The sequence below is a fragment of the Monodon monoceros genome, unplaced genomic scaffold (genome assembly GCF_005190385.1).
Source record: "Monodon monoceros isolate NGI ecotype Baffin Bay Population unplaced genomic scaffold, NGI_Narwhal_1 Super_Scaffold_5, whole genome shotgun sequence".
NCBI classification, from domain to species: Eukaryota; Metazoa; Chordata; class Mammalia; order Artiodactyla; family Monodontidae; genus Monodon; species Monodon monoceros.
This window is the reverse complement of record NW_021703782.1, coordinates 5,584,689-5,607,202: the sequence shown is the minus strand read 5'-3', so window position 1 is coordinate 5,607,202 and position 22,514 is coordinate 5,584,689. Positions and strand designations below refer to the sequence as shown.

Genomic DNA, 22,514 nt, shown 5'->3' with positions numbered 1-22,514 from the left:
TGCAGTGAATGGAACTGCATTAGATCCAGAGAACTGGTCCAAATACAAAACTCACTGCAAGGTTAGCCTAGAACTCGAGCTGGTCACTCAGACCCCCTTCAATCCGTGGAAGACTGTTCTGCTTGCCCGTCTGACAGACAGTTTTAAATGCCCTTTAAGAAATAACTAAAGTTGGTCACAAATACTTAGGGAAGAGGCTGAACAAGTAAAAATAAAGTATAAGTGGTATGGCAGACTTGTTTAATGACACTTCATCAAGCCCAACACATAATGCCAAATCCCAGAGGCACACTTTGTATTTTGGTCTTGAAATTAAAGAAAGGGCTTTATAAATGCTTCATGTGTATGTGAAACCGAATCTTATGAATGAATTGAGTTTTTAGTATTAAATGGGCACTGAAAATTAGCACCTGCACCTTAACCACCGATTCTGGGCTGAAATTTACCTGAGGAAATCTAAGTCGGAAGTTCTCAGTTTCACACAACCTTTCACTGGTCTCTTCATTAGCAACAAAAGATAGAGAGGACATTGTCAAGATTGGGTCTGGACACACCCATGGCTAAAAGCCAGGTTACATTTACCTTTTATAAGATAAAATCCTAATCTAAGGCTCACATGAAACTACCTCCAAAAAAGTGCTTAGGTTCAAAACCTAGTATTAGTTTCATTTTATTGTCAGCAAACATCATCTCTCCCTTGTTTCTAACCATAATGAATCCTTAAATTTACACTCAAAGCCACAGACTATTACTGTGATTATGAAAGTACTGAGAACAAAAAGTTCCCCAAACTTTCCAAATATTTTCTAAAAATTGCAGTACGGTATTTACCAACCCTGGGTAGTAAGACAGTCTTTCCAACTTGATAAGTGAACTAAACTCAAGGCATGTACAAAACATGCCTCTATAAATACTGTGTATTAAAAAGTTATATTAGGGGCTTCCCTGGTGGCGCAGTGATTGAGAATCTGCCTGCCAATGCAGGGGACACGGGTTCGAGCCCTGGTCTGGGAAGATCCCACATGCCGCAGAGCAACTAGGCCGGTGAGCCACAACTACTGAGCCTGTGCGTCTGGAGCCTGTGCTCCGCAACAAGAGAGGCCGCGATAGTGAGAGGCCTGCGCACCGCGATGAAGAGTGGCCCCCGCCTGCCACAACTAGAGAAAGCCCTCGCACAGAAACGAAGATCCAATACAGCAAAAATAAATTAATTAATAAACTCCTACCCCCAACATCTTCTAAAAAAAAAAAAAGTTATATTAAATCTGACAATAAGGACTCCAATTAGTTTACATCATTAGCTTCCTTAACCTTCTATTAGCTCTTAAGGCTTTTAATACTCTGTACCCTAAACAAATACAGTAAAATAAATAATGAAGTCATGAAGCAATTAGTTGAACCGTTAAAAAAATAGTTAATTGGTTCCTAGACTATCAAAAAGACCTTAAATCCATTTACGAATAAGAAAGCTGAAACCTAAGTCTAACTGCTTTCACTATAAAATTCCGTAACTACATAGCCTGTGAACAAAACATATATTAGCCAAAAACTCAAGAGTAAATACAGCAATAAATGATGAATACTGTTAACAACTGAACGCGTTTAGTCTCGTCTTTAAAACTTAATCGTCTACAGCTTTGGTACAATCATCTGATTTTATAAGCCACTCGGACACCTCCCCAGTAAATGACAGATTTATTCCCGATTCGTTAAGTGCATATTCCTTAGAAACCAAGTAAATATGATACTTTTTCTTAACCAGGAAAAAAAATTTGATTTTTGAGATTATAGTTAAAGCAAATGCACTACTCATTAGCACTATTAACTAACTGCCAACAATTTGGGAGGTAATTCCTTTTTTCTACTTTGTTGGCTTCTGGGTTATCATTCATGTAAATAGAAATCTCTACAAATTTCATATTATATACAGTCAAACTATATATCATTAATGATTCTTTGTGAAAAAAGATCAACAGAAAGCCAGACAGGCATTTTAAAAAATGATAGAAAAACAGATTATAGTCTTGTACCAAAACACGCTTCATCTTCCTTGATGGCCACACCTCAGACCCAAAGGTCAGGTCTGGGGAGAGAAAAAGACAGAGGCAGCGACAGAAGACGTGGGGGCTGAGAAGTAACTTCCTGCCTGGGATTTGAGAGCCCTGCCCAGAAACCTTCTCTGCTTTATATATATAATTGCCATGACAGTAATTCATTTGGCTTCAGGCAGAAGATTATTTCTGTATGGGGCGCCATGTTACTCTTTGTGTATAATTTGTGTATAAGTTACAGAAGCCCATTTAAGTTAGCTTAAGCAAGACGGCATTTATTTTAAGGATGCAGGCAAATGTCAGAACCGAATCTGCAGGAAGAACAGGTAGGTCTCGGGGAAATCAGAAGGTTCTCAGGCAGAAGTAGAATTGTCTCCTGTGCCTGTCCTTCTCTGTAACATCTTTCACCTCTGCTTCTGGGGAGAAAGTCCACCCCATTCCTTTCTCTGATGACTGGTTTCCTCAGAAAGACTTCCAGGTTTTCCTCCCCAAACTCTGCCCTGTATGTTTGATATTTAAGGAGCTGACCATGGTGCTGTGTCTACAGACCACCTCTTGTGGACAATGCCACGTGACTCAAAGGTCCCAGGACCAAGACTGTAAGTGATCTAGCTTAGATACCTCTGTTCCCATCAGCTGTGTCCGTGGGACAGGGCTACACCTTCCAAACCGTGGACAGGGACAGAGACCAGGATGTGGTTTCAGGTCCCTTAGAAACAGAATGTTATGCAGAGTGTAACATTCAACACTGTCACAAAGAGGAACACGGAGGGAGAAAGGTTTAGGCAGATGCCCTTTGATTCCCCCCCCCCTACAATTTAATTCTGTTGCCTTTCAAGGCAATGATGACAACACAGGAGCTCACCTGCACCTATAGAAGTGCCCCCTCCCCCCGAGGCATGGCAGCCAGGGCAGCTTTCAGTGTCTGGCGATTCTGATACCCCTCAAGACAGGTCCCACATACAGAAACTAGAAACTGTTCTGGGGGAGGGGCGGGAAACTAATATGAAAATGGGATGAGACAGCTTCAGCTTGAAGATAAGGAAAAAATAATAGGACTCTTTTGCTTATAAAAGTGAACATGTCAGCAAGAATATGGCTGAAGACCAGAAAATCTTAACGGACAGGGTGGGAGGGAGGAGGCCTGTCAAATTCAAAATTCTGAAACACGAAGATCCCCTTAAAGCCGAAATGAGGATGTTTTTAGGACAACTGAGTAACGCTTCTCCGTAACATAAAGTACGTACAGGGCACACGCCACCTTCGTAACTACTTCCTTCTCCCCCCAAGTCCGAGTCTCTGCCTGCTGCCCTTCCCCCTCCCCACCCCCCCACCCAAGTCCCACCTCTGCAGATGAGCCCCAAAGTCAACTCTCCTCCACGAGCCTCTCGTTTCCACTTTCCAGGCACAGCTCATTCTATTTTAATACTGAATGTGTAATATTCGTTTCTGCACATTCACCTTGTTCCACAAACTAGGCTGTTACCTCCCTGGGGACGGAGCGTGCAGCCTCACCATCTTTGTTTCAAGGCCCAGCAAAATGCAAGACACCGACAAAGTTTAAGTCGTTTTTAAATGAGCCACAGACCCTGGAAATAAACTCAAGAAAGACTCAAGGAGATGTATAAATAGTAGCTTCATAACAGGTTTTGAAAGGAAAGAAAGGAAAATCCAAGCTGCGTCCTTAACTCGGAGGCTGTGAGGACGGAGGTGAGCTCTCTCGCGTGAACACACCGGGGTCCAGGTGTGAGACAGCGCGAGACCTGTGCATGCAGGTAGGGCACCTGGAAAAGAAAGCCTATTCTTGTCTCACTGGGAAGTCAGATCCACCTCGGGGCCAGTCCAGACCTACTCCCTGATTTCTCTCTCGGTGCTGTTTGGCCCAAACCCTTCCAGGAGGAAGGTCCCAAAGGAAGACTTTATATCCAGGAAGTACCGTGCTGGTCATTAAACCACTGTCTTCTCGGCCCCAACCCTCCCTTCTCTATTCCACCCTGGCATCAGGACCTCTACAAACTCTTCTCCCTTTAGGCCTTGGCAACAGGAAGCGCTCGAGGGCGGCAGGAAGGCTGGCACAAGAGATCCCTACTTTGCTTGCTCTCCGAGTAAAAGCCCTTCACCACAGCAGCTGGTGTGGTTCCAGATTCCAGCATTTATCCCACCCAGCCCTGACCCCCAAAACAGCCTCATGACGTTCTAGAGATACAACAGGCCAGGGCCCTCACCAGGCCACCCCTGAGATCTGAACCCCAACTAGCTGGGTCCTCCCCTCCTGTGAGCTGCTAAATTCTGATACTCCCACCTCTCCCTTTCATCCTCCCCACGTTTCTGACAGTGGATAAAGTGTCCCTCCCGATGCAGGGAGGGGGGACTGATCCAGTCAGCAGAAAAAAAGACCAAGAAACCATTTAATGTATTAACAATCTAACAAACAAAAGAACAGGATTTTAATGTGATAAAATTAATTACCACAGTAATTCAATGTGATAACACTATGTTAAAAGTGCTGCTTGGTGGTTACAGGTGTATAAGAGGAACTTAAAACTTTCTCCTATTGATGTGAGCTTAGCAGACAAGCCTGAGAGTCTCAGAACCAACAGTTAATCAAGTGATACAAAAAGTCACAGATTTTAAGTTTGGGTAAGAAGATCAAACATACACCAGATACCAAAACCAAGGTGATCTTTCCAGGGAAGGGGAAGTTAGGTAGAAGCCAAAGGTTGAGTGACAAGGGGCTTTTGACCCCTGATTTACAACTTTATCCTTAAAAAACTTACATGCTATTACTCTGTGGCAAAGACCACTATTTCCAATTTCCTTTCTCCTCTTCCCTCTCAGAATTAACCACCTCCTAACCTCGGAGCTCTATCCATGCATGTGGCCACCCAGAATAAAGATACATTTCCAACATCCCTCAGAGTGAGGATATTAGGCCAGTGGAATGTAGCTGAAGGTGATACTACAGATGGAGCAGCAACCCCTTTCTGCTTCCATCCTTCCCACCGCAGGGATGCATTCTAGACCACGAGGGAATGACAGAGCAACAAGGCAGAAGGGGCACAGATCCCGATGATGTCACGCAGGACCGCGGAGGATGGCCGGTCAGTCTGGGTATTTAAGTAGGAGGAGAACCCCTAAATTTTTAGATTTCTGTTACAGTAGTCAAATCTGTATTTTGATACAGACCCTAAATATCTAATCGCCATGCCTTCACATTCACGTGGAACCAGGGGGGCCCACTGACACCTGAACCTCTGATCTGCCTCCCCCATTTCCCCAGGGAAGGCTGGGATGGTGGCAGGAATCCTCTCTCTCAAAGACATCCAGAGGCATTACGCACACTGAATACACGGTGAAAACGCTCAAGACAGATGATGGTAATTTTGTACACAGAAGTTCCCTGGAGCAAAGGAAGACTATCCATGATTACTGCAGGCAGTTTCCAAAAGAAAAGGTAGTACTTTCAGTGTGAACCTTATTAGACTCATATTTTAAAATTAGAAGCTTCACTCAACCTTGCCTGTGCAGAAAAATTTATCCACAAAACAAATATGATGCATCTTTGATTTTATGTGCCTGTAAAATGTCTGTAAAAGCAGTTTATTTGGTTTAGGGGATGTGGTTTGATATTTTCATGATATGAAAGTGAGTTTCCAGTAGCTGAAACATAATTTATACACTGGACATCTAATTCCACATGAATAGCAATCTAATATGGGTTATACTTAAAACCATTTGTCTCACAACCCAAGTCAAAGAACCACTTATGCTGGGATTCCCAGGATAAAAGAAATTCTTAAATATAAATACTTAGACTCATTGGGCTGCTCAGGCAATGGGGCAAGACGTTGGTGACGGCCAAGCATGGCTGTTCTAAGAAACCTCTTTGATCGGTAGGATTTTTCTGTAACTGTGAAATACGTGCTGTGTATGAGAATTTACAACAGAACTGAAGTCATGTTGGATGAATAATGCAGCAAGATCAGGGAGTCGTGTCCCACTGGAAAGCAACACAGGGGCAAGCCCGGGTGCCGAGTGCTCCCTGGAGGAGGGGTCCTCCCTGGAGGAAGGGCACTGGCCCTCTGGTCCCCCGGGAGCTCTGTCACTTTGATCCTGCTCCAGCAGCCTGTACTCTCCGGATGCCAGCATTCTCTAGAGACTGAGTCAGTGACCAGGTCCCTTTGTGAAAGACGAGATGAAATCTCTAAGTTTACTTCCTATGGGAGTCTGAATTCAGAGCTTTTAACAATCCAATGTACACTGTGAGCCTCTAAGGGGCTGATATAACATGAAACAGTTCTCAGCCTTATTGGCCCAAGAAATCTTGGAAGTAACTCCTGCTAGTACATCTTGGTTCACAGTACACAGTTCAGGAAGTGCCACTGGGTGGTACTGGATCCCACCGGAGAGGGTGGGCTGGGTTTGAACTCTGGTTCCACTACTTACGAGGCCAGTGACCTCGGGCAAGGCGTTTAATTTCTCTAAGCCACAACTTTCCTCATCTGTAAAATGTCAGAAGATTAAATTGAGAATGTGGACAAGCCTAGAGGGGGGCATAGTAAGAATTCAATAAAAGTTCCTGATTAGTATTTGATGCTCACCAATCCATTTTCAGACTAGAATTCTGGGTGAGGAGAGACAGTGCTGACCTATTATTTTATATATATGTACACACACACACACAAATAAATAAACAAAATGTATGTGTGTTTAAAATAAGATTCAAGGTCATAGGAAAGAAAAGCCTTATATCACTGTACAGTGAAAGGCGTAGTCCAACTATGCAAGGATTAAAAGGGCATGATTCTCATTTTTAAATGTTCCTAATATAGAGAAGAGTATTTGAGAAAAATCCAGAAGTGGCAGAGCTGAATCAGTAAAAAGAAAAATTAGTCTTCACAGCTCAGAGACAATAGGATCAGGGTTAGTAAAGCTAAGAACGTCTTTACTAAGCCTCATAATTAACCCCAGGGCAGTGACAGATTTCTTACTACTCATTCACTAAGTAGAGGTTTGAAAGCTCAGAGTGTTTAGCAGCCATAACTCAAAACTAGTGTGGACGGTGCTGGGGAAGAGTGTGAGAGACAGTGGGATGAGCGTCCTGCACAGACCAGCTGCTCGTCCAGCTCCATTTAACCGCTGGCTTAGCCAGGACGCACCCAAAATGAGTTTAAACAGCAACTTTTATAAACCATCCAACACAACTCAGAACCATATCGATGACTTTTTTTTTTTTTTTGGAAGGGGCAGGTGGAAAAACAACTTTGCAAATGTGATGCACACGACAGTGTAGGGTCTGCAATTTCCAGCATATTTCCCTCATGTCCTCTTTCCTTAAATCACCTCCACACTAAAATGACCAAGTGCTAAAAGATTACCTTACAAAACAGTATATATCCTAGAAACAATATACAAATTAAAATATTTCTACAGTAAAATAAAAAAGGCAATCCACAAAGTAGTACATATAAGGTCTTTGTCTATAAATGCTTAAATTTGAGCAAGGAATACACCAGACAGATCATAATAATTAGCTTTGAGTAAGATGGATTACAGGGGATTTTTAGTTTCCTATTTTCTTTCACATTTTTATATTTTCTACAGTGAACGTATGGTTCTAGGTACTTTTGCCGCAAACATTTTTGTCTCATAACTAATTGGCCATTTTGCAGTAGAACATAAAATAACAAAAAACAAAAATAGCAAAAAAAACCAAGAGGGGCATGAAAAAAGACAGTGAAACGTGACAAATGAATAACTAAATTAAAAAGACTTTATTGTGAAATACAAAATATTTGAGTATATTAAAAATGTGTGTAGACCATGGCAATACTGCTCAAATAACTGGTTGTATCTCATGTCAACCGTGGTGTGCATCAAACTAAGAAACCATCTCTCAGGGCAAATCGTCGGCTTAAGGCCACCAACGTGGTCCTAACGGGAAGAACTGCTACCACATTTCAACCAGTTGAAATCAAACCATCAAGCCAAAAACTGCCAACCAGTTATTTTATCATTCACGGTAAAACTGCCTAACGGCCACTTGTTATGTGGCAAAGAAGCCTACAGCGAAGCTGCTTACGGTGAAAATGTGGGCATGTGAACATACATTTACTTCAGGAGAAAAGTGTGACTCAGAAGTAAATAAATGAGAGCATTTTCCTCTCTCCCCATTTTAGAATATGAGTTCACCAAAGGGCATAACTTTTAAGGTGGAAGTCTAAAGTCTAGGATACTCATCCCCTTTTCACTGATAATTCAAAATAAGGAATTCATAACAAATATGCATAATGTTAGTGTTATCATTCTTTTAAGCACTCTCGCAACGACACAGGAATTATTATGCTCTTCCGAGGAGGAGGAAGGGACGGAAGAAAGAGAAAACAAGATGTGCGACACTGCAGGTTAACCCGGCCCCGGGGGCTCCGACACGGGAGGCCTGAAGGAAGCCCAAGGGCAGCGCTGGGGCAGATCCTGGGTCTACTTCCCGGACGAGGGTAAGGAGCCTGGGAGAAGCCGTCCCCAGGCCAAGACCACCTTCAACCCAGGGTCCACGTGCCACTTTTACCATGTGATTGACGGCTTGATGTCAGCTTTCGCTTTTAATCTCCAGCTTGTCTGGCGGAGCTTCCTGCTCTACGAGCCAGGAGGTAAATTAATCAGCAGAATTCCCCCAGGATACTCAGTATTCGCGGAGATTAACAGCCATAGTTATCAACACGGACGCAGGGTGAGGGCCCCATCCTTCCCCTCCCCCCAGGACCCTGAGCCGCAACAGAACGCCTCCCCTTTCCATGGCGCGTCTTCCCACCTCTCCTGGTTCACACTCTCTGCCCTGCCCCAAGCCCTGGAAGGAATGCTGTAATCCACTTCAGTGCGCCTTCCCTAGGAATCTTTTCTCGTTAATTCTGCACTGATTTGGGTTTTTCATAATCTCAGTGAGAGAGTCAGAAGAAACCACCAGTGAAGTATCAGATTATTTCAAAACCACGAGGCTGCCGAATGTCTGGACCCTAAACAGGGCTTGTCCTTACTTGCCTGGCACACAGTTTACACGACAGAAACGTTACGATCAGGAGTCAGGTAGGCTCTGAGGCTGCACCAGGAAATAAACTTCCCCGCAGCACAGACGTGACCTCCACCACCTCCTGGTGACTGGCCTACAGGGCGAAATTCTAAGCCGAGTATTCTTGGGCTTCAGGTCTCTTCCGCTTGGGCCAAATATCCAATACATTTTAATTCCTTACAATGTCCGGGACAGGAAGCATTTACGCAGCCTTATAAATCATACAGATGTAGGCCCAGTATCCTTAGAACCTCAGTGAAGTCTCTCAGAGAAGTAACTGTAGTCGTATAAATCCCAAATGACGCTAGCTTTCCCTCCCCAAACTGAGTTTTCCCACCTTTCTTTCTGAGACTCACTAACCTTCACTGCAGCAGTAAGTCTGGCATCTAGGAGATGGGTCCTTTCAACACCCCAGGGGCCCCCAATGGACCCGCCATCCACTCCCTGAACACACTGGACATTCTCTGGGCGGGCAAAAGGGATTCCGAGTGGTGGTGAGCAGATCGGAATGCAGATTTCTCTGGCTTTCTGCTTCACCACAAACCAGTCAACGCAGGCTCAGCGGCCATGGCTCACGGGTCCAGCCGCTCCGCGGCACGTGGGATCCTCCCGGACCAGGGCACGAACCCGCGTCCCCTGCATCGGCAGGCGGACTCTCAACCACTGCGCCACCAGGGAAGCCCTACAAATATGTTTTTAAATGTACACCTGTGATATCCTAAATAAAAACAGCTATGAGTAGCAGCACTGGCCCATGGATTTAGGAAGCAAGTGAATCAAATATACATCTAAATGGAAGGCACGAGAAATAAATCAGGGACCCGACTTAATATGGCACTGCACATTTTCTGATTTTTTTTTTTTTTTTTTTTTTTTACCACCTAAAGACTCTGACAAGTGGATACTCTGTCACCTGATGAGAGATGGTGGGAATGGAGAGAAGTCGACTGAAACTTCCACTTGCAGGGTATTAACATGTCTAAGTACCAATAGCATGGTTTAAAAATTTTTTTTCAAAAATGTTATCAAGTAACGTTGCATGCTCCACTTAGTAATTTAAATTTGATTCGAATTTCGTCACTGCATATATGAGGCAATTTAAAATTTTAAGCCCATGCCAACCAAGGAAAATCTGCAGTCCTTTGGCAGAAAGGAATCTCCTACAAGAAAAGCAAATCTCTAATGTTACTTCCATTCCAAGTCAATAGTTCACAAGATGAAACAGCTTCTTAGAGCATCTTGTTAAAAAAAGTGAGGCGTGTAAGAGTTGTGGGGAGAGGATGCACAGCAGTAACAGAAAGAGCAAAAAGGTTAAAAAAAAAAGAGAGAAAAGGTTCATTTCATTGTCTGTAATTTTAAAAATGAAATTTTATTTTATCATTAGCACTGACTCATCACAAGAGTTGTGGGTAGAACAGATGACCGTGAAGGTTCAGTTATCTTTAATTTAAAAGAATTGGGTATTTTCAGAAAATGCAACCTCTGTGTGTTAAAAAAAATTCTGAGTAAGCTGCTGGCCTCCCCATTCAGAGGCAACATGCTGGGTGCCCAAATGGCAGGCTGGATTTTTCTAGCTACTCGGTGGTCAATAAAATATATGACTGACATTTGTAACCCTGAAGGAATTCTTCTCACATTTGGCACCCACTGGGACCCAAAGACACGGACCAACCACTCCGTAAATGTCTCATAGCCAGAGAAGGAAATCCCCTGTCCCAAGGGAGGAAAAAGTAGTTGAACAGATTTCAGTTTTCATGAAGAACTGAAAAAACTGTAGAAAAGGTATGGCACTTCACTAGGAAACAAAAATGCTGAACAAATACAAATATATTACCTTTGCTGCTACCTTAAGTTTGCTTTTCTGTAATAGTAAAACTCATCTCTTCCTTAACTGTCACGACAATTTCCTTTGGGTTACTCTTTCTGCATTGTATCTATCCTTCTAAGCCATAAATCACTACTCAGAGATGTTTGCTTTCAAACACAAGTACCTGTTATTTAAGTTAAAGGAGATGCAAATCAGAACACAGGTTACAAGCCACTCACTTTATCTTCAGGAAGTGATTTTTGCCAACACACAACAAAGATTTTAGCGTCTATTTTTCTCTTAGTGTTACCAGTTAACTGAGCAGAGATCAAGGATGACAACTGCCTCTTAGGAAACAGGACTGTACACTGTGAAACTATTTATTAGACTCTGGCTGCAATTTTCTTCCATTCAGTCACAGGTACAGGCTGGCACTCTTCCTGCAGCAGTAACTCATGGAAAGGAAAATGAAACCACGTTCATTAAAGCCTTCCTCAGATTTCAAAGGGGACGCTGGAGAGAGAATCTGAGAATACCCATGTAGAACACACGTCCTCTGACACATACTTCAGGCCACGCCAGTGCCTCTTTACTCAAGCTGGGAAGCAAGCAGAACCTGGGGAAAGCCTGGCATTTGGGGCTCTATCATCTTTGCAGGTTTGATGTCGCTCTTCAAAGTTTTTGACGTTAACAACTGTGCTTACGTGTGCTCTACATTTATTTTAAAATAGAAGTTATATGTGCCATGGTTTGGAGTCTAAATGCTAATTACAAAAAGAAGAGTAAGAGTTATCTCAGTTTCACACAGAAAATGTATTCCTTTAAAATACCAAGGTACTTGGAAATCATCCTCTTTTAGCACATTTTTAGAATAGAGAATTTTAGAAAACTATTTGCTAAAAGTATTTTTCTCTTGACTACCCACTAAGATCTCCCTGGACTGTAAGCAAATTTATTTTAATTGGCCACCACAATGGAAACACTCTCCTGCAAACTTTTTTTTTTTTAATTTAACTTTTATTTTGTTCGGATGCACTGGGTCTTCGTTGCTGTGTGCAGGCTTTCTCTAGTTGCGGCGAGTGGGGGCTACTCTTCGTTGCGGTGCGTGGGCTTTTCATTGCGGTGGCTTCTCTCATTGCGGGCTCTAGGTGTGTAGGCTTCAGTAGTTGCAGCACGCGGGCTCAATAGTTGCGGCACGTGGGTTTCAGTAGTTGTTGTGGCTCACAGGCTCTAGAGCGCAGGCTCAGTAGTTGTGGCACACGGGCTTAGTTGCTCCGCAGCATGTGGGATCTTCCCGGACCAGGGCTCGAACCTGTGTCCCCTGCATTAGCAGGCAGATTCTTAACCACTGCGCCACCAGGGAAGTCCCCCACAGGATTCTTTTATAAATACTGGACTTCGAATTTCCCCGAGTCCATCACGCAGAGCAAGTTAATGAAACTGCATGCCTGTATTTCCCCATTCTATCAATCCTTTGCTTAAATGCTAAAATGTAATTATATATTTTAAGTGATCAAAACTTCCAATCTTGACAGTGATCTTTTAGCTTAAAAAACTAAACCCTCTACCAGAGTAGAAAAATCTGCATGTGTAACTTAATGAGATTTCAGTCATTTCCATTCCATTACTCTGAAAAGCACTTTGTACTCATTTGTTCTGTATAATTGAGAGCTTATTTGCCAAAAACTCTAATGGATTTTTTAATTCATTTTAAACACCCTGGCAAGAGTTAGCAGATTTTTGAATAGGGGGTTTAAAACACTTTCTTTTAAAAGAAAGGATGTAAAATCCCACACATTGTCAAGGTAACAAATACTAAGACTTACATGGGACACCTTGCTGTACTAGAGACTAAAAGGCTAATTCTGTCAGATTAAATATTAAGAAGTGTGATGATCAAATTGTCTAATAAGAATTGCATGGTAAAATATTAAATTGCATGATGAAATATTGGGAGAAATGGGTTGGATTTAAATCACCCCAAGTAAGCAGAATTAAAACCTGTACCTAAGAATTGTAGAAAATGTCTAAGACAAGTTTTCAAACGGCTGTATAAAGTCAACCTTTGATTTCTCAGGTACACGGGCCATTACTGACCAACAACTCCAGTCCAGTATAATATACTGCAGGGTAAATTTTTCTAGGCAAATATTTCCCATCACAAACATATTTTTCTTAGCAGCATTAAACAATCAAGCAAACAAAAATATCTTAATTGACTTAACCCCACTTTCCTAAGTCATGTTTGAAACGTTTATACAAGTGCCTAATGAACCATTTATAAATCTAAGTCGCAGCAGAATCTCCCTTCTGATTTTCTGTATCTGGACATCTTTATCCAGATCTTTGATATATTCTGGCAAAATGAGGCTCACATGACTCACTTAAGTATATGGATCACTTTGGTTTCTGCTGGGGTTATGAGGGAACTATTTTTCCAATAAGAAACGTTAATAATATGTATATGAAATATTTACTTTAAATTCAGCAGAATAAAATTATTTGAAGTACTATAGTAAATGCTGACAAGTAAAGAACCTCTAGAGCACATTCAAATAGCATGACCAGGGACTTTGTTAACATACTCTTGTGACTTATTCTATTTTTTTTTTCTGTTTAGCCTTTCTAAAGAATTTAGCAAAAAAGTTCTCACAGAAGCATAAAGATATTGCGTTCATGTTACGATATCAGTTCTCAACAAGTGTAGTTCTTAAAATTCTGTAAAACTGTTCAGAAGTGTCTCTTATCCTGCACTACGAACCTGAGTCTACTGTTTCACTTCAGTAGCTGGAGTCAGTAGGTGGGCTGGTTCGCAATGAAGGGTTCCAGCTGGAAGAGTCAGACATTCACACGCTTGTGAAGCTACCTGCAAGCCTCGCTCACACTCATCAAAGCATCTTCTCACAGGGTTTTCTCCTTCTTCTGGTATTTTTATCAAGAGGGAAAATCAAGAGTCAAAGGATAATTACAGACAATCTCATAAATAAAAATGCTGGCACACCCACCCTCTCATAAGAGTGACAAAAAAGTTTTGGCAATGTCTCACTTAATGTTTCTTTAAGACATACTTACTCTTTAAATACCAACTCTTTTTATAAGGTGTACACATTACCAGTGAATACCTCAATCTCAAAGCACCTTATAAAATAGTTTATAAAGATAAGAACTACAGATGCTAAAATTAAGCCGGATAATCACTGAACATGTACTGAGGAGAGCAGCATCCTCCTGAGGCCCAAATGTATTCTTAAACTCAGGGACTCAATAAAAGATTAAGGATGGGAAAAAAAAAGAGATGAGGTCATCTCTGCTATTCTGTTCTCATACAGAACTGCTCCCAATAGTATGGGATTTAATTTTAATTCATCCAGTTTAAAACATCCTTGGTAATAACATATTCCAATTGCTTGGCATGGAAGCCTCTTAGCAGGCTCGTTGGTATTGATATAATACTGCAGCTAACTGTACCTTCTAAACTTCGGAAACCAGGCTGTTCTACAGCAGTTCTACAAACCTAATTAGATAATGCAAAGTTAAGGTTTTCCTCAAGTTTCACTGTAGCCGTTCTTACACTCAGTGAGCTGGATCAGGCATCCCTACTGGCATGTTTAAATGCTTCTCGGGAGCCACACTTTAAAACACTACGAAGGCCGGGGAGCCCAGAAGGGAATTTATAATGGAGCAAAGATGAGAACATTTCTCATTTTGAAAATACTCAGGATTTTTACCAAATGAAGCAACCGCAAGTTACTTCTCCCCTCTCCAAAAAAGACCGAAGCCCTGGGTAAGTGCAGTTCAACTTGTCTCAGGGTTGCTTTTGGGATCATAGCACTGAACCAGAATTAAACCGTAGACCTCATTTCAAAAAACTAACATCACTGAAATGCTGAGCCTACAGTTTTGCTATTGTTTCTTCCTTTAGTTACACATCAGCCAAATTAATGTATTATTACAAACTAAAAATTGCCTAATATTCTCAGGATAAAATTCCTTTCCCAACTTCAAATATTAAAATGTTGTTCTAATCACAGCTTTCCAAGTTACCTGGATTTCAGACTAAAAGAATGCCCCAAATGCCTAATATGTATTATCATATTTTAATACAATGTGTATATATAGTCTACGTTATCAAAATTACGTGACTGTGGTTCAGCTTAAAACATATGGACACCTGTGTCTCTATACACACACGAGGTGGGGGTGAGAGGCCTAATTAAGGCAGAACAGAGATAACCCCAAATGTGGGGGAAGTCCTCTTCGGTACCCACGGCTCTCTAGTAAAACCCTTTCTCGATTTGTAGTTTTCCCCTAGGGAAGATGAGTGTTCACCACTTGAACTTCTTTTTTTACCTGAGCCAATGTTCCTGGGCATCGCATTTACCGAGATGCGCTGCAGGCCCTCCTCTACCCCAGGTGCCAGGGGGTGGCGCAGCAGCAGGTGTTCCTGCTTCCACGGCTGCTCGCTACATCCTTCGTTCTCGTCAGTTCTTGGTCAAATGCTGCGGCACTTGGAATTGCTGGTGGTTGGGCAAGACTCTCCAAGTCATCTGACTTCTGCCCGAGCCCTCTTTCATCTTTCCTGCTCCCGGCATTTCCCCCGTTCCTCTTTCATGCCCACGTTTTTCTCCTCCGTCCACGCCCTAAGCTACCACTCCAGTACCCAGGCCCCAGACTGGAGCTGGGCTCCTACCCAGGAGCTCACACTTTGCATCCAGCTCTGATGTCTGTTCTGGGCTCCATCTACCCAGCAGACACCTCCACACCACTGACCTGTGGCCTGTAAGCACTTTATGCCCAAACCGCACAAATGTTCTGTCTTACGGACCCCCAACTCTACTTGTGCTCTAGACCAGCACTTTGCCAAGTCTGGTCCCTGGGCCAGGAGCAGCATCACCTGGGAACAGTTAGCAGCGCAAATTCTCTGCCCCACCCCAGACCTCCTGAATCAGAAAGTGCGGGCAGGACGCCAGATGACCCGGGTTTTAAGACACTCTCTGGGCGACTCTGATTCCTGCTCAAGGTTGAGAACTGCCGCTTCAGTCGGTTCTGTTCCTTCTGAGGCATCAGCATCCTCCCTGCCCGTTCCGCCAGCACAGCCCCTCCTCCCACCAGCCACACCGCTAACTCTACCGTCGTCATCATCTCTCTCCCCACATACTCATTTGCTTGGTCCCCCTCCCGGTTTAGGCTCAGCATGAGCTACAGGGACATTCCTCTCCTCACGGAAATCTGGCCTAGGCACTGCTCCCAGATCACTCCTCGGAGCCAGCCGGAACCATTCACAGTACTCAGTGTTTCAGGGCTCAGACTCCGTTTCTCTCGCCAAGCTCTCTTCCATCCCTCCAGGCCCCGACCCACTCTTCCAGCCACCATTCCCCAGGGTCTGCCGCGATCTTTCCTGCTTCTGCGTGCCCAGGCCCTGTCCCCGCGCTCACCGTCCGACCTGCCCTCCCGGGGACCGCTCTGACTGCACCCCACCCCGTGGCCGGATGCTGCTTTCCCTGTGACCCGGGGACCCAGTAGCTAGTACGGCCCTCCTCTCACCCCCTGCAACTGTTATTCGTGCGTCTGGCCCATAGACCTGTGGCAGAAAGGTAATTACTCGTGTTGTTTATCTAGGACAATGCCTGGTGCGATGACCACATAATTCATCACCCAGCCCAGAGCATCGACGCACCCAGCTCCCACCACCACCGCGCTGGCCTTCTTTCTACTTCTCATGCATTCCGGCCTCCTCCACCCTCAGGGCAGCCCGGCCTGTCCCCTCGGCTGGAGAGGCTCTTTCCTGAGAGCTACATCCGGGACTCAGCTCAGCCATCACCTTCCCCGCCTCCCCCGCGGGGTCCTGGGCCCTTCCCCTCCGCTCATCCCGCAGCGCCTCACATGCTTCTCTCCGTGTGAGATGACCTCGACAGCGTCTCTGCGGGCCCCTTCAATGGTGTCCACAGGAGCTCATCTGTGTTGTTAAAATCTGCGGGAGGTCAGAGGGCACAGCAGAAGTCAGGACTGTGCTGAGACTGACTGTGTAAATGACCTTGGGCAGGGTTCAAGGCTCTGTAACTCAGTGAGGATTACATCAGACTGCATGGGAGGGTTACTGCTACAATTAACACCACACACGCAGAATGCTGACCTGGCACAAAGGACTCACAGATGTGATCTGTTATGACAGCGTTTTTTTACTACTTTATAGTACCTCCAATGTCTAGAGCAGTAGATGGTACTTCATAGACAACAGGTGTTTGAATCCTTGACTCAGGGAATCAGCAGCTGAACGTCACCACTCCCCAACTCCATTTCAAAAGCTTCCAAAAAGCTGCTCTTACTGCTGAATCAGTAAAACCCCAACCCAGTTCCTCAGCCTGCCATTCAATACCTTCAAAACAGGGCCTCAACTTACTTTTCCAACCTCCAGTTCCACCACTTGTCGGCCTTCCCTCTGGTCTCACCATATTCCTACCGTCTGGAACCCTGTCGGAACCCTACCGACGCTCCAGGTGGAGCTGAATGCCGGGCTCTGGCCTCCGAGCATCCACCTCCTGCATCTGGGGAGGAACCTCTGGGTGGCGGTGACACCCTCGCGTGTGAGAGGAGACGGAGCCTGTGTCCTCAACACCCCTGCATCCCCGGCGCCAGCCCGGTACCTCCAGTTTCCTCAATTCACTGTTTAGAGCAGGTGGAAGGCTGGAGGCTGGGAGGTGTGGTAACAAGGCCTGACTCCTGAATGGAAAGAGAATGACTGTTCTTATGGACCCGCACCTTCTGTGTGGTTAGTAGGTCATGACCTGAGTAGCATCTTCCTTACGCCAAAGCTTTCTACTTCCTCTACTGCATAGCCTCTCCGAGGCCTAGAGCCATGGATGGTGCTTAGTAAACACTCAACGGATATTCGAAATGTCTGTTGAGTGAATGACGGCCATGTTTACAGTACAAACACATCTCCCAATTCTCACAGAATTCTGTCCACATTGTTAACACATATTCTACGTTCTCACCCTTCCCTCTTCCACCACACAAACTCCAACCATAAAATCATTCCTTTCATAGCCTCAGGCTGTGTCCGTTCTACTCTAGAAATTTTAAATTCTTGATTTCACTGCTTTTCTTCTTCTGTCAGATTGTACATTCATTCTTCAGGGATGAAAATTAGAATCTAAAATATAAACAAAGGCAACAGTCGAGGTTGGAGCTGAATAATCACAACCATGTTCCAATATTCACCAGCTGTTCAAATCTTCCTGACCAACCTCTTTTTAACAAATCAAGTTAGAAGTTACAAATATTCTGTTTACAAATGGCCCAAGCTCAGAATTGTGATGTTCCTTCACGATGCATTCCTTTCTTTCTCCCCGCCTCTAATTCACTATTAACAAATCGAAGCCCACACCTTATCTCCCATTCCATGCAGCCGGCCCCATCACAAAATAGTTACCCAGATTCAGCAGCTCAACAGTTTCCATTCTTTTTTTTTTACTAATAATCGTGCACTCCCCAAATGGCTATTCTAAGCCTTCACCACCCGCTAAGGAAACGTCCTGTGACAGTTCCCATAGCGAGGTTTCCTTACCCAGCTACCAGAGTAAGGATGGAGAAGAAGCCCAGGCCATGCGGGTGCTGCATCCTTTTTTTCAACTAGGATGTGATCCCTTTAGAACAGGGACTTTTCCTTGAGACTGTCTTGGTATTCTCAGTGGGGGAAGGAGGGTGGTAGTAACAGGATTGATGCCTGACCTTCCAGCACTGGACGGGAAACACTTCCACAGAATCGGCAGATACAGCAATTCTCAGGAATGTTTGCATTTCCAGGGTGTAATGAGTGCTTCAGCACCATGGAAGATGAGGGAGAAATTCCATGGGCAGGAAACAGGCATTCCGCCTCCCAAGGACTCAGTGCTTTGCAGGTACCTTTAAGAACCCTGAAAGCTTCTGATTCTCAGCCGCCCAGAAGAACGCACGTGTATGCAAAACTCAGCATTAATTTCAGGAGGCCTATGGAGCCTAAATTTCTTAGACTTGGTAATCAGGGAGTTTTTAACTGCAAGGGTGGGGGAGGACAGCAAAATGAAATGAAAACTAATCCCAGGGCATTTCACTTGGGGAACTGAAACAACAGCGACCTCTTAAGACACTACATTTCTTCTAAGTGATAGCTCTATCCCTAATAAGCAAGCTTCCATTTGAAACAGAAATCTCATGGTCAAGGGCAGAGCTTTTCTGGTTGCAACGGATCATCACTGAGATAAAAGGCTTTGTTAAGGTAGAACCTGACTGACTGGGTGATCAATTCAGTCACAGCCTCATTAAGCAATGTTCCTTCCCACTGGTCTTAGCTTATCACATAAAACCTCTCCATCTAGCAATGGTTCTTGAATTAGTCCTACTACGGATGCTCTGTGCCTAAGTGGCATTAATAGTTTGAGTCAAGTAACATTCGCACATACAGAGAGCTGCCGGTTTACATGCAGCTTCTCACAAGTACTGAATTTGCTGTTAAAGAGCCACTGAAGGTCTTTCAACATCTCCATTCCAGACCTTTATTTTCAGAGACTAATGATTCAACGTTAAACACTCAGCGCCGAAACCCGGGAGAAATGGTCTGGGAGATACTATAATTTATTAATTAAAGGTACTGTCTACGCTTTCCAAGTGCTAAACAGATGGTTTTAATAAATGCTGACCTTAAAATATTCAGAGGACAAAGCCTAAGATGATAAGCCTTCCCATTGTAACCATAAAACATAACATCAGAACGTATGGATTTTGTCTTCAGAACCTTCCATGTAATAAACAATCTGTCATCCTTCTACTGCCTATCGGGTGCCTCTGGACACCTTCTCCTTCACTCCCACATGCAGACACCTAGTCCTGGTGCCTCTGCAGCTTCGTTTAATAGCTCTTGAATCAACTGACTTTTCTCTCCTTCCACCGTCACCCTGCCAATGCCATCAACATCACGTTTCACCTGGGCTATCATAACCTCCAACAGGATTCCTATCTGCTCTAAACCAATTCAGCTAGAGTGGTCTTTTCAAAGCACAAATCTCAGCCCACCTCTCCCCTATTTAAAAATCCTTCGACGAGCTCCATCCTTGGAGTTAATGGCTGCTCTAAAGACCTGATTCCTGGCATGGTCTCTCTGAACCCTCGCCCTCCATCTTGTAATTACGCTGGCCTTCTTCCATTTCCTCAGCTCACCATGCTACCTCCTACCTCAGGACCTTTGCACATACTTCTCCCTCTCAGGGGTGTCCCCCTCCCATACCCAGATCAACAATGACTCTTCTTCAAATCTGCAGATTTCAACTCAAAAGCCATTTCTTCAGGTAAGGTTTTATATGACCAAGTTCCTCCATTTTCTTACCCCCTGTGGGTTTTTTTTTTTTTCATAGCATGTGGTGGCACAATTTTTATTTACAGATTTGTGAAATCTTGATTAATGTGATTTTTGACCCACTAGCCTTCAAGATCCATGAGTTTAGGAGCAAGGAGTACTTTCTTAACAACTAGCACCAGGACATGGGAGGTACTCAAAAATGTTTGTTGAATAAATCAAATCGTATACAAGAGTACAATTTGAACGGTAAGATCACTTTTCACATCATTCACATCAGAGAAACAGCAAGAGGCCCGGAGATGGGAAAGCGAAAATAAATGTGTTCCTCTTGTCTTGACCACAGGTGACGCATTTTGCTGGGCAGATCTAAAGGAGGAAGTAGTCCAGGGAAAAAAAAAGCACCAGGCTACGGCAGACTTTTGTGCCTGGAACACTGAAAGTATGAGGCAAAAACCTGCACAGGGTGGACCCACCAGGACCAGCTTGCTAGAATAGAAGCATAACCTGTATTTGGTAAATGGGATTGTCCTAGACTATCTCAGGCCATTTATCAGAATCCAAAAAAGCCCTATACATGGATTAGTGTTAAGGAGAGGCAGGTGTTTCACAGTGAGTGGAGTATGTGTAATCATAATCAGTCAGAACTTTCCCGAAAGGAGATGTCCTTCTACTGCTGTATTTCAGAAACATTTAGGTTAGCTTTTATTAAAGGGAGGCAATAGTCCCTTATTTATGCTTTTATGATTTATAAGCTATACCTTAACTTGCTTAGTTAATATTTATCCGCAAACTTAATAAAAGCGTTTGGCTCTTCACATACATAAAGCATTCTTCTTAATGTTAATTGTCTGAAAGTCTTAAAAAGCTAGCTTCAGTCTTTGGCAAATGACAGAAATTACCCTGGACCCACCGACAAACTTTATCCAATAAGTTGGACCAAAAATCAAGTTATAACCACCTCCTACAGCTAGTAAATGAGCTCGTGGCTCAGTACTTGTACCAGCACTAATATAATATTTCAGAGGAAATAGGCATTGGGGCTGACGCTCCATCACCCCTCTAGAAGACTTGTTATCTGAACTGCAGAACATTCTGAATATGGCTAGTTCTGTCACTCTTTCCTCAATTTCTTCCCCCAGGAAATGGCATCTTTACGTCTTTATTAGCTCTCGGTAAAAGGCCATTTGATCACAAATGCTTTCAAACAACTGCAATATTCAGTCGTCCTTTCTCAATAAGTCATTTTGAAGCAAAATCATAAAGAGGTCACCATCACTCCATGAGAGCTGAGGGACTTAAAACCACAAACACATTCAAAAGGAAAACTGGGTACTTTTTATTACCATTAACTTAGATGACTTAGAAGGGAATCCACCCCAGACGTTATAAAGCGATTCCAGTGCCGTTGTGTCTTCAAATACACACTAAAACTTAAGAGTAAATCTCAAGAGTAAACCTTCCCTCATCACAGGGGCAGGAGCAGATAAGGAAATCTCTCCCTACGATTCTTAGTGTTGAAAGGACGCCTTCTCCCTCTACTTCCAGACGCTAACTTTCCAAAAGGAAAGTTAATAAAGGCGACCCCGCGGGTGCAATGCAGACGCTGTTTGCACAAGGCGCTGGAAGCAGCACAGCTGCCCAGCCCCCGAGCCCCCGCCTCCCGCGTCCCAGGGGAAGGAGGGGCGCGGCCGTAAAGGCGGGCAGGTTGGGCCGGGGGCGCGGCCGGGTCAGCGGGGCCGCAGCCCGGGGTCCGGTCACCCACGTCCCGGGGCGCCGACGGAGCCCCACAGACCGGGAGAGTCGGGCGGCGGACAGCGCGTCCGGAGGAGCCCTCGGCGCGGGCGGCAACCGCACAAGTTAGTTTGGCGGCCCCGCGGCCCGGCCGCAACCGGGTGAGGGGAGAGGGGAGGAGAGGCGGGCTCCGGCCCAACGGGGCAGCCGGTGGAGGGGGCTCCGGGGCGGGGGTCCGCAGGCGGGCGAGAGCGGCCGCCGGGAGGGGAGGGGGGGAGCGGGAGGCGGAGGGAGGCCGGTCCTGGGCGAGGCCTCGGCCGCGCATCGCCAGTCTCGGCGCCGAAGCCGAGGGGGCGGCGCTCTCCGCGGAGCCGGAGGCGGGGCCGCGCGTTCCCACCCGGGCTGGCAGCCGGGGGCGCCGGAGACCGGGAGGAGGGGGGCGCCCCGGACGCGCGGGGGCGGCCGGACCCAGGGGCCTGGTCCGCACTGGCGGTGGCGGCGGCCGCGGCCCCTCGCCTCCGTCAG

The 22,514-nt window shown here is 44.8% G+C and overlaps 1 protein-coding gene across 7 annotated transcripts in view; it reads right to left on the bottom strand.

Annotated features, from left to right (window-relative positions):
* Positions 1 to 22,514, bottom strand: part of GALNT7 (polypeptide N-acetylgalactosaminyltransferase 7) — a 118,121-nt gene that overhangs the window by 92,855 nt on the left and 2,752 nt on the right. For 2 of the 7 annotated variants that reach the window (XM_029203972.1, XM_029203971.1), the window contains exon 1: positions 13,686 to 14,033. The exons of the other annotated variants lie outside the window; for them this stretch is intronic. The gene's annotated coding sequence lies outside the window, so the exon portion shown is untranslated. Of the gene's footprint in view, positions 1 to 13,685; positions 14,034 to 22,514 lie in introns of those variants that run through there. 7 annotated transcript variants of the gene reach the window in all.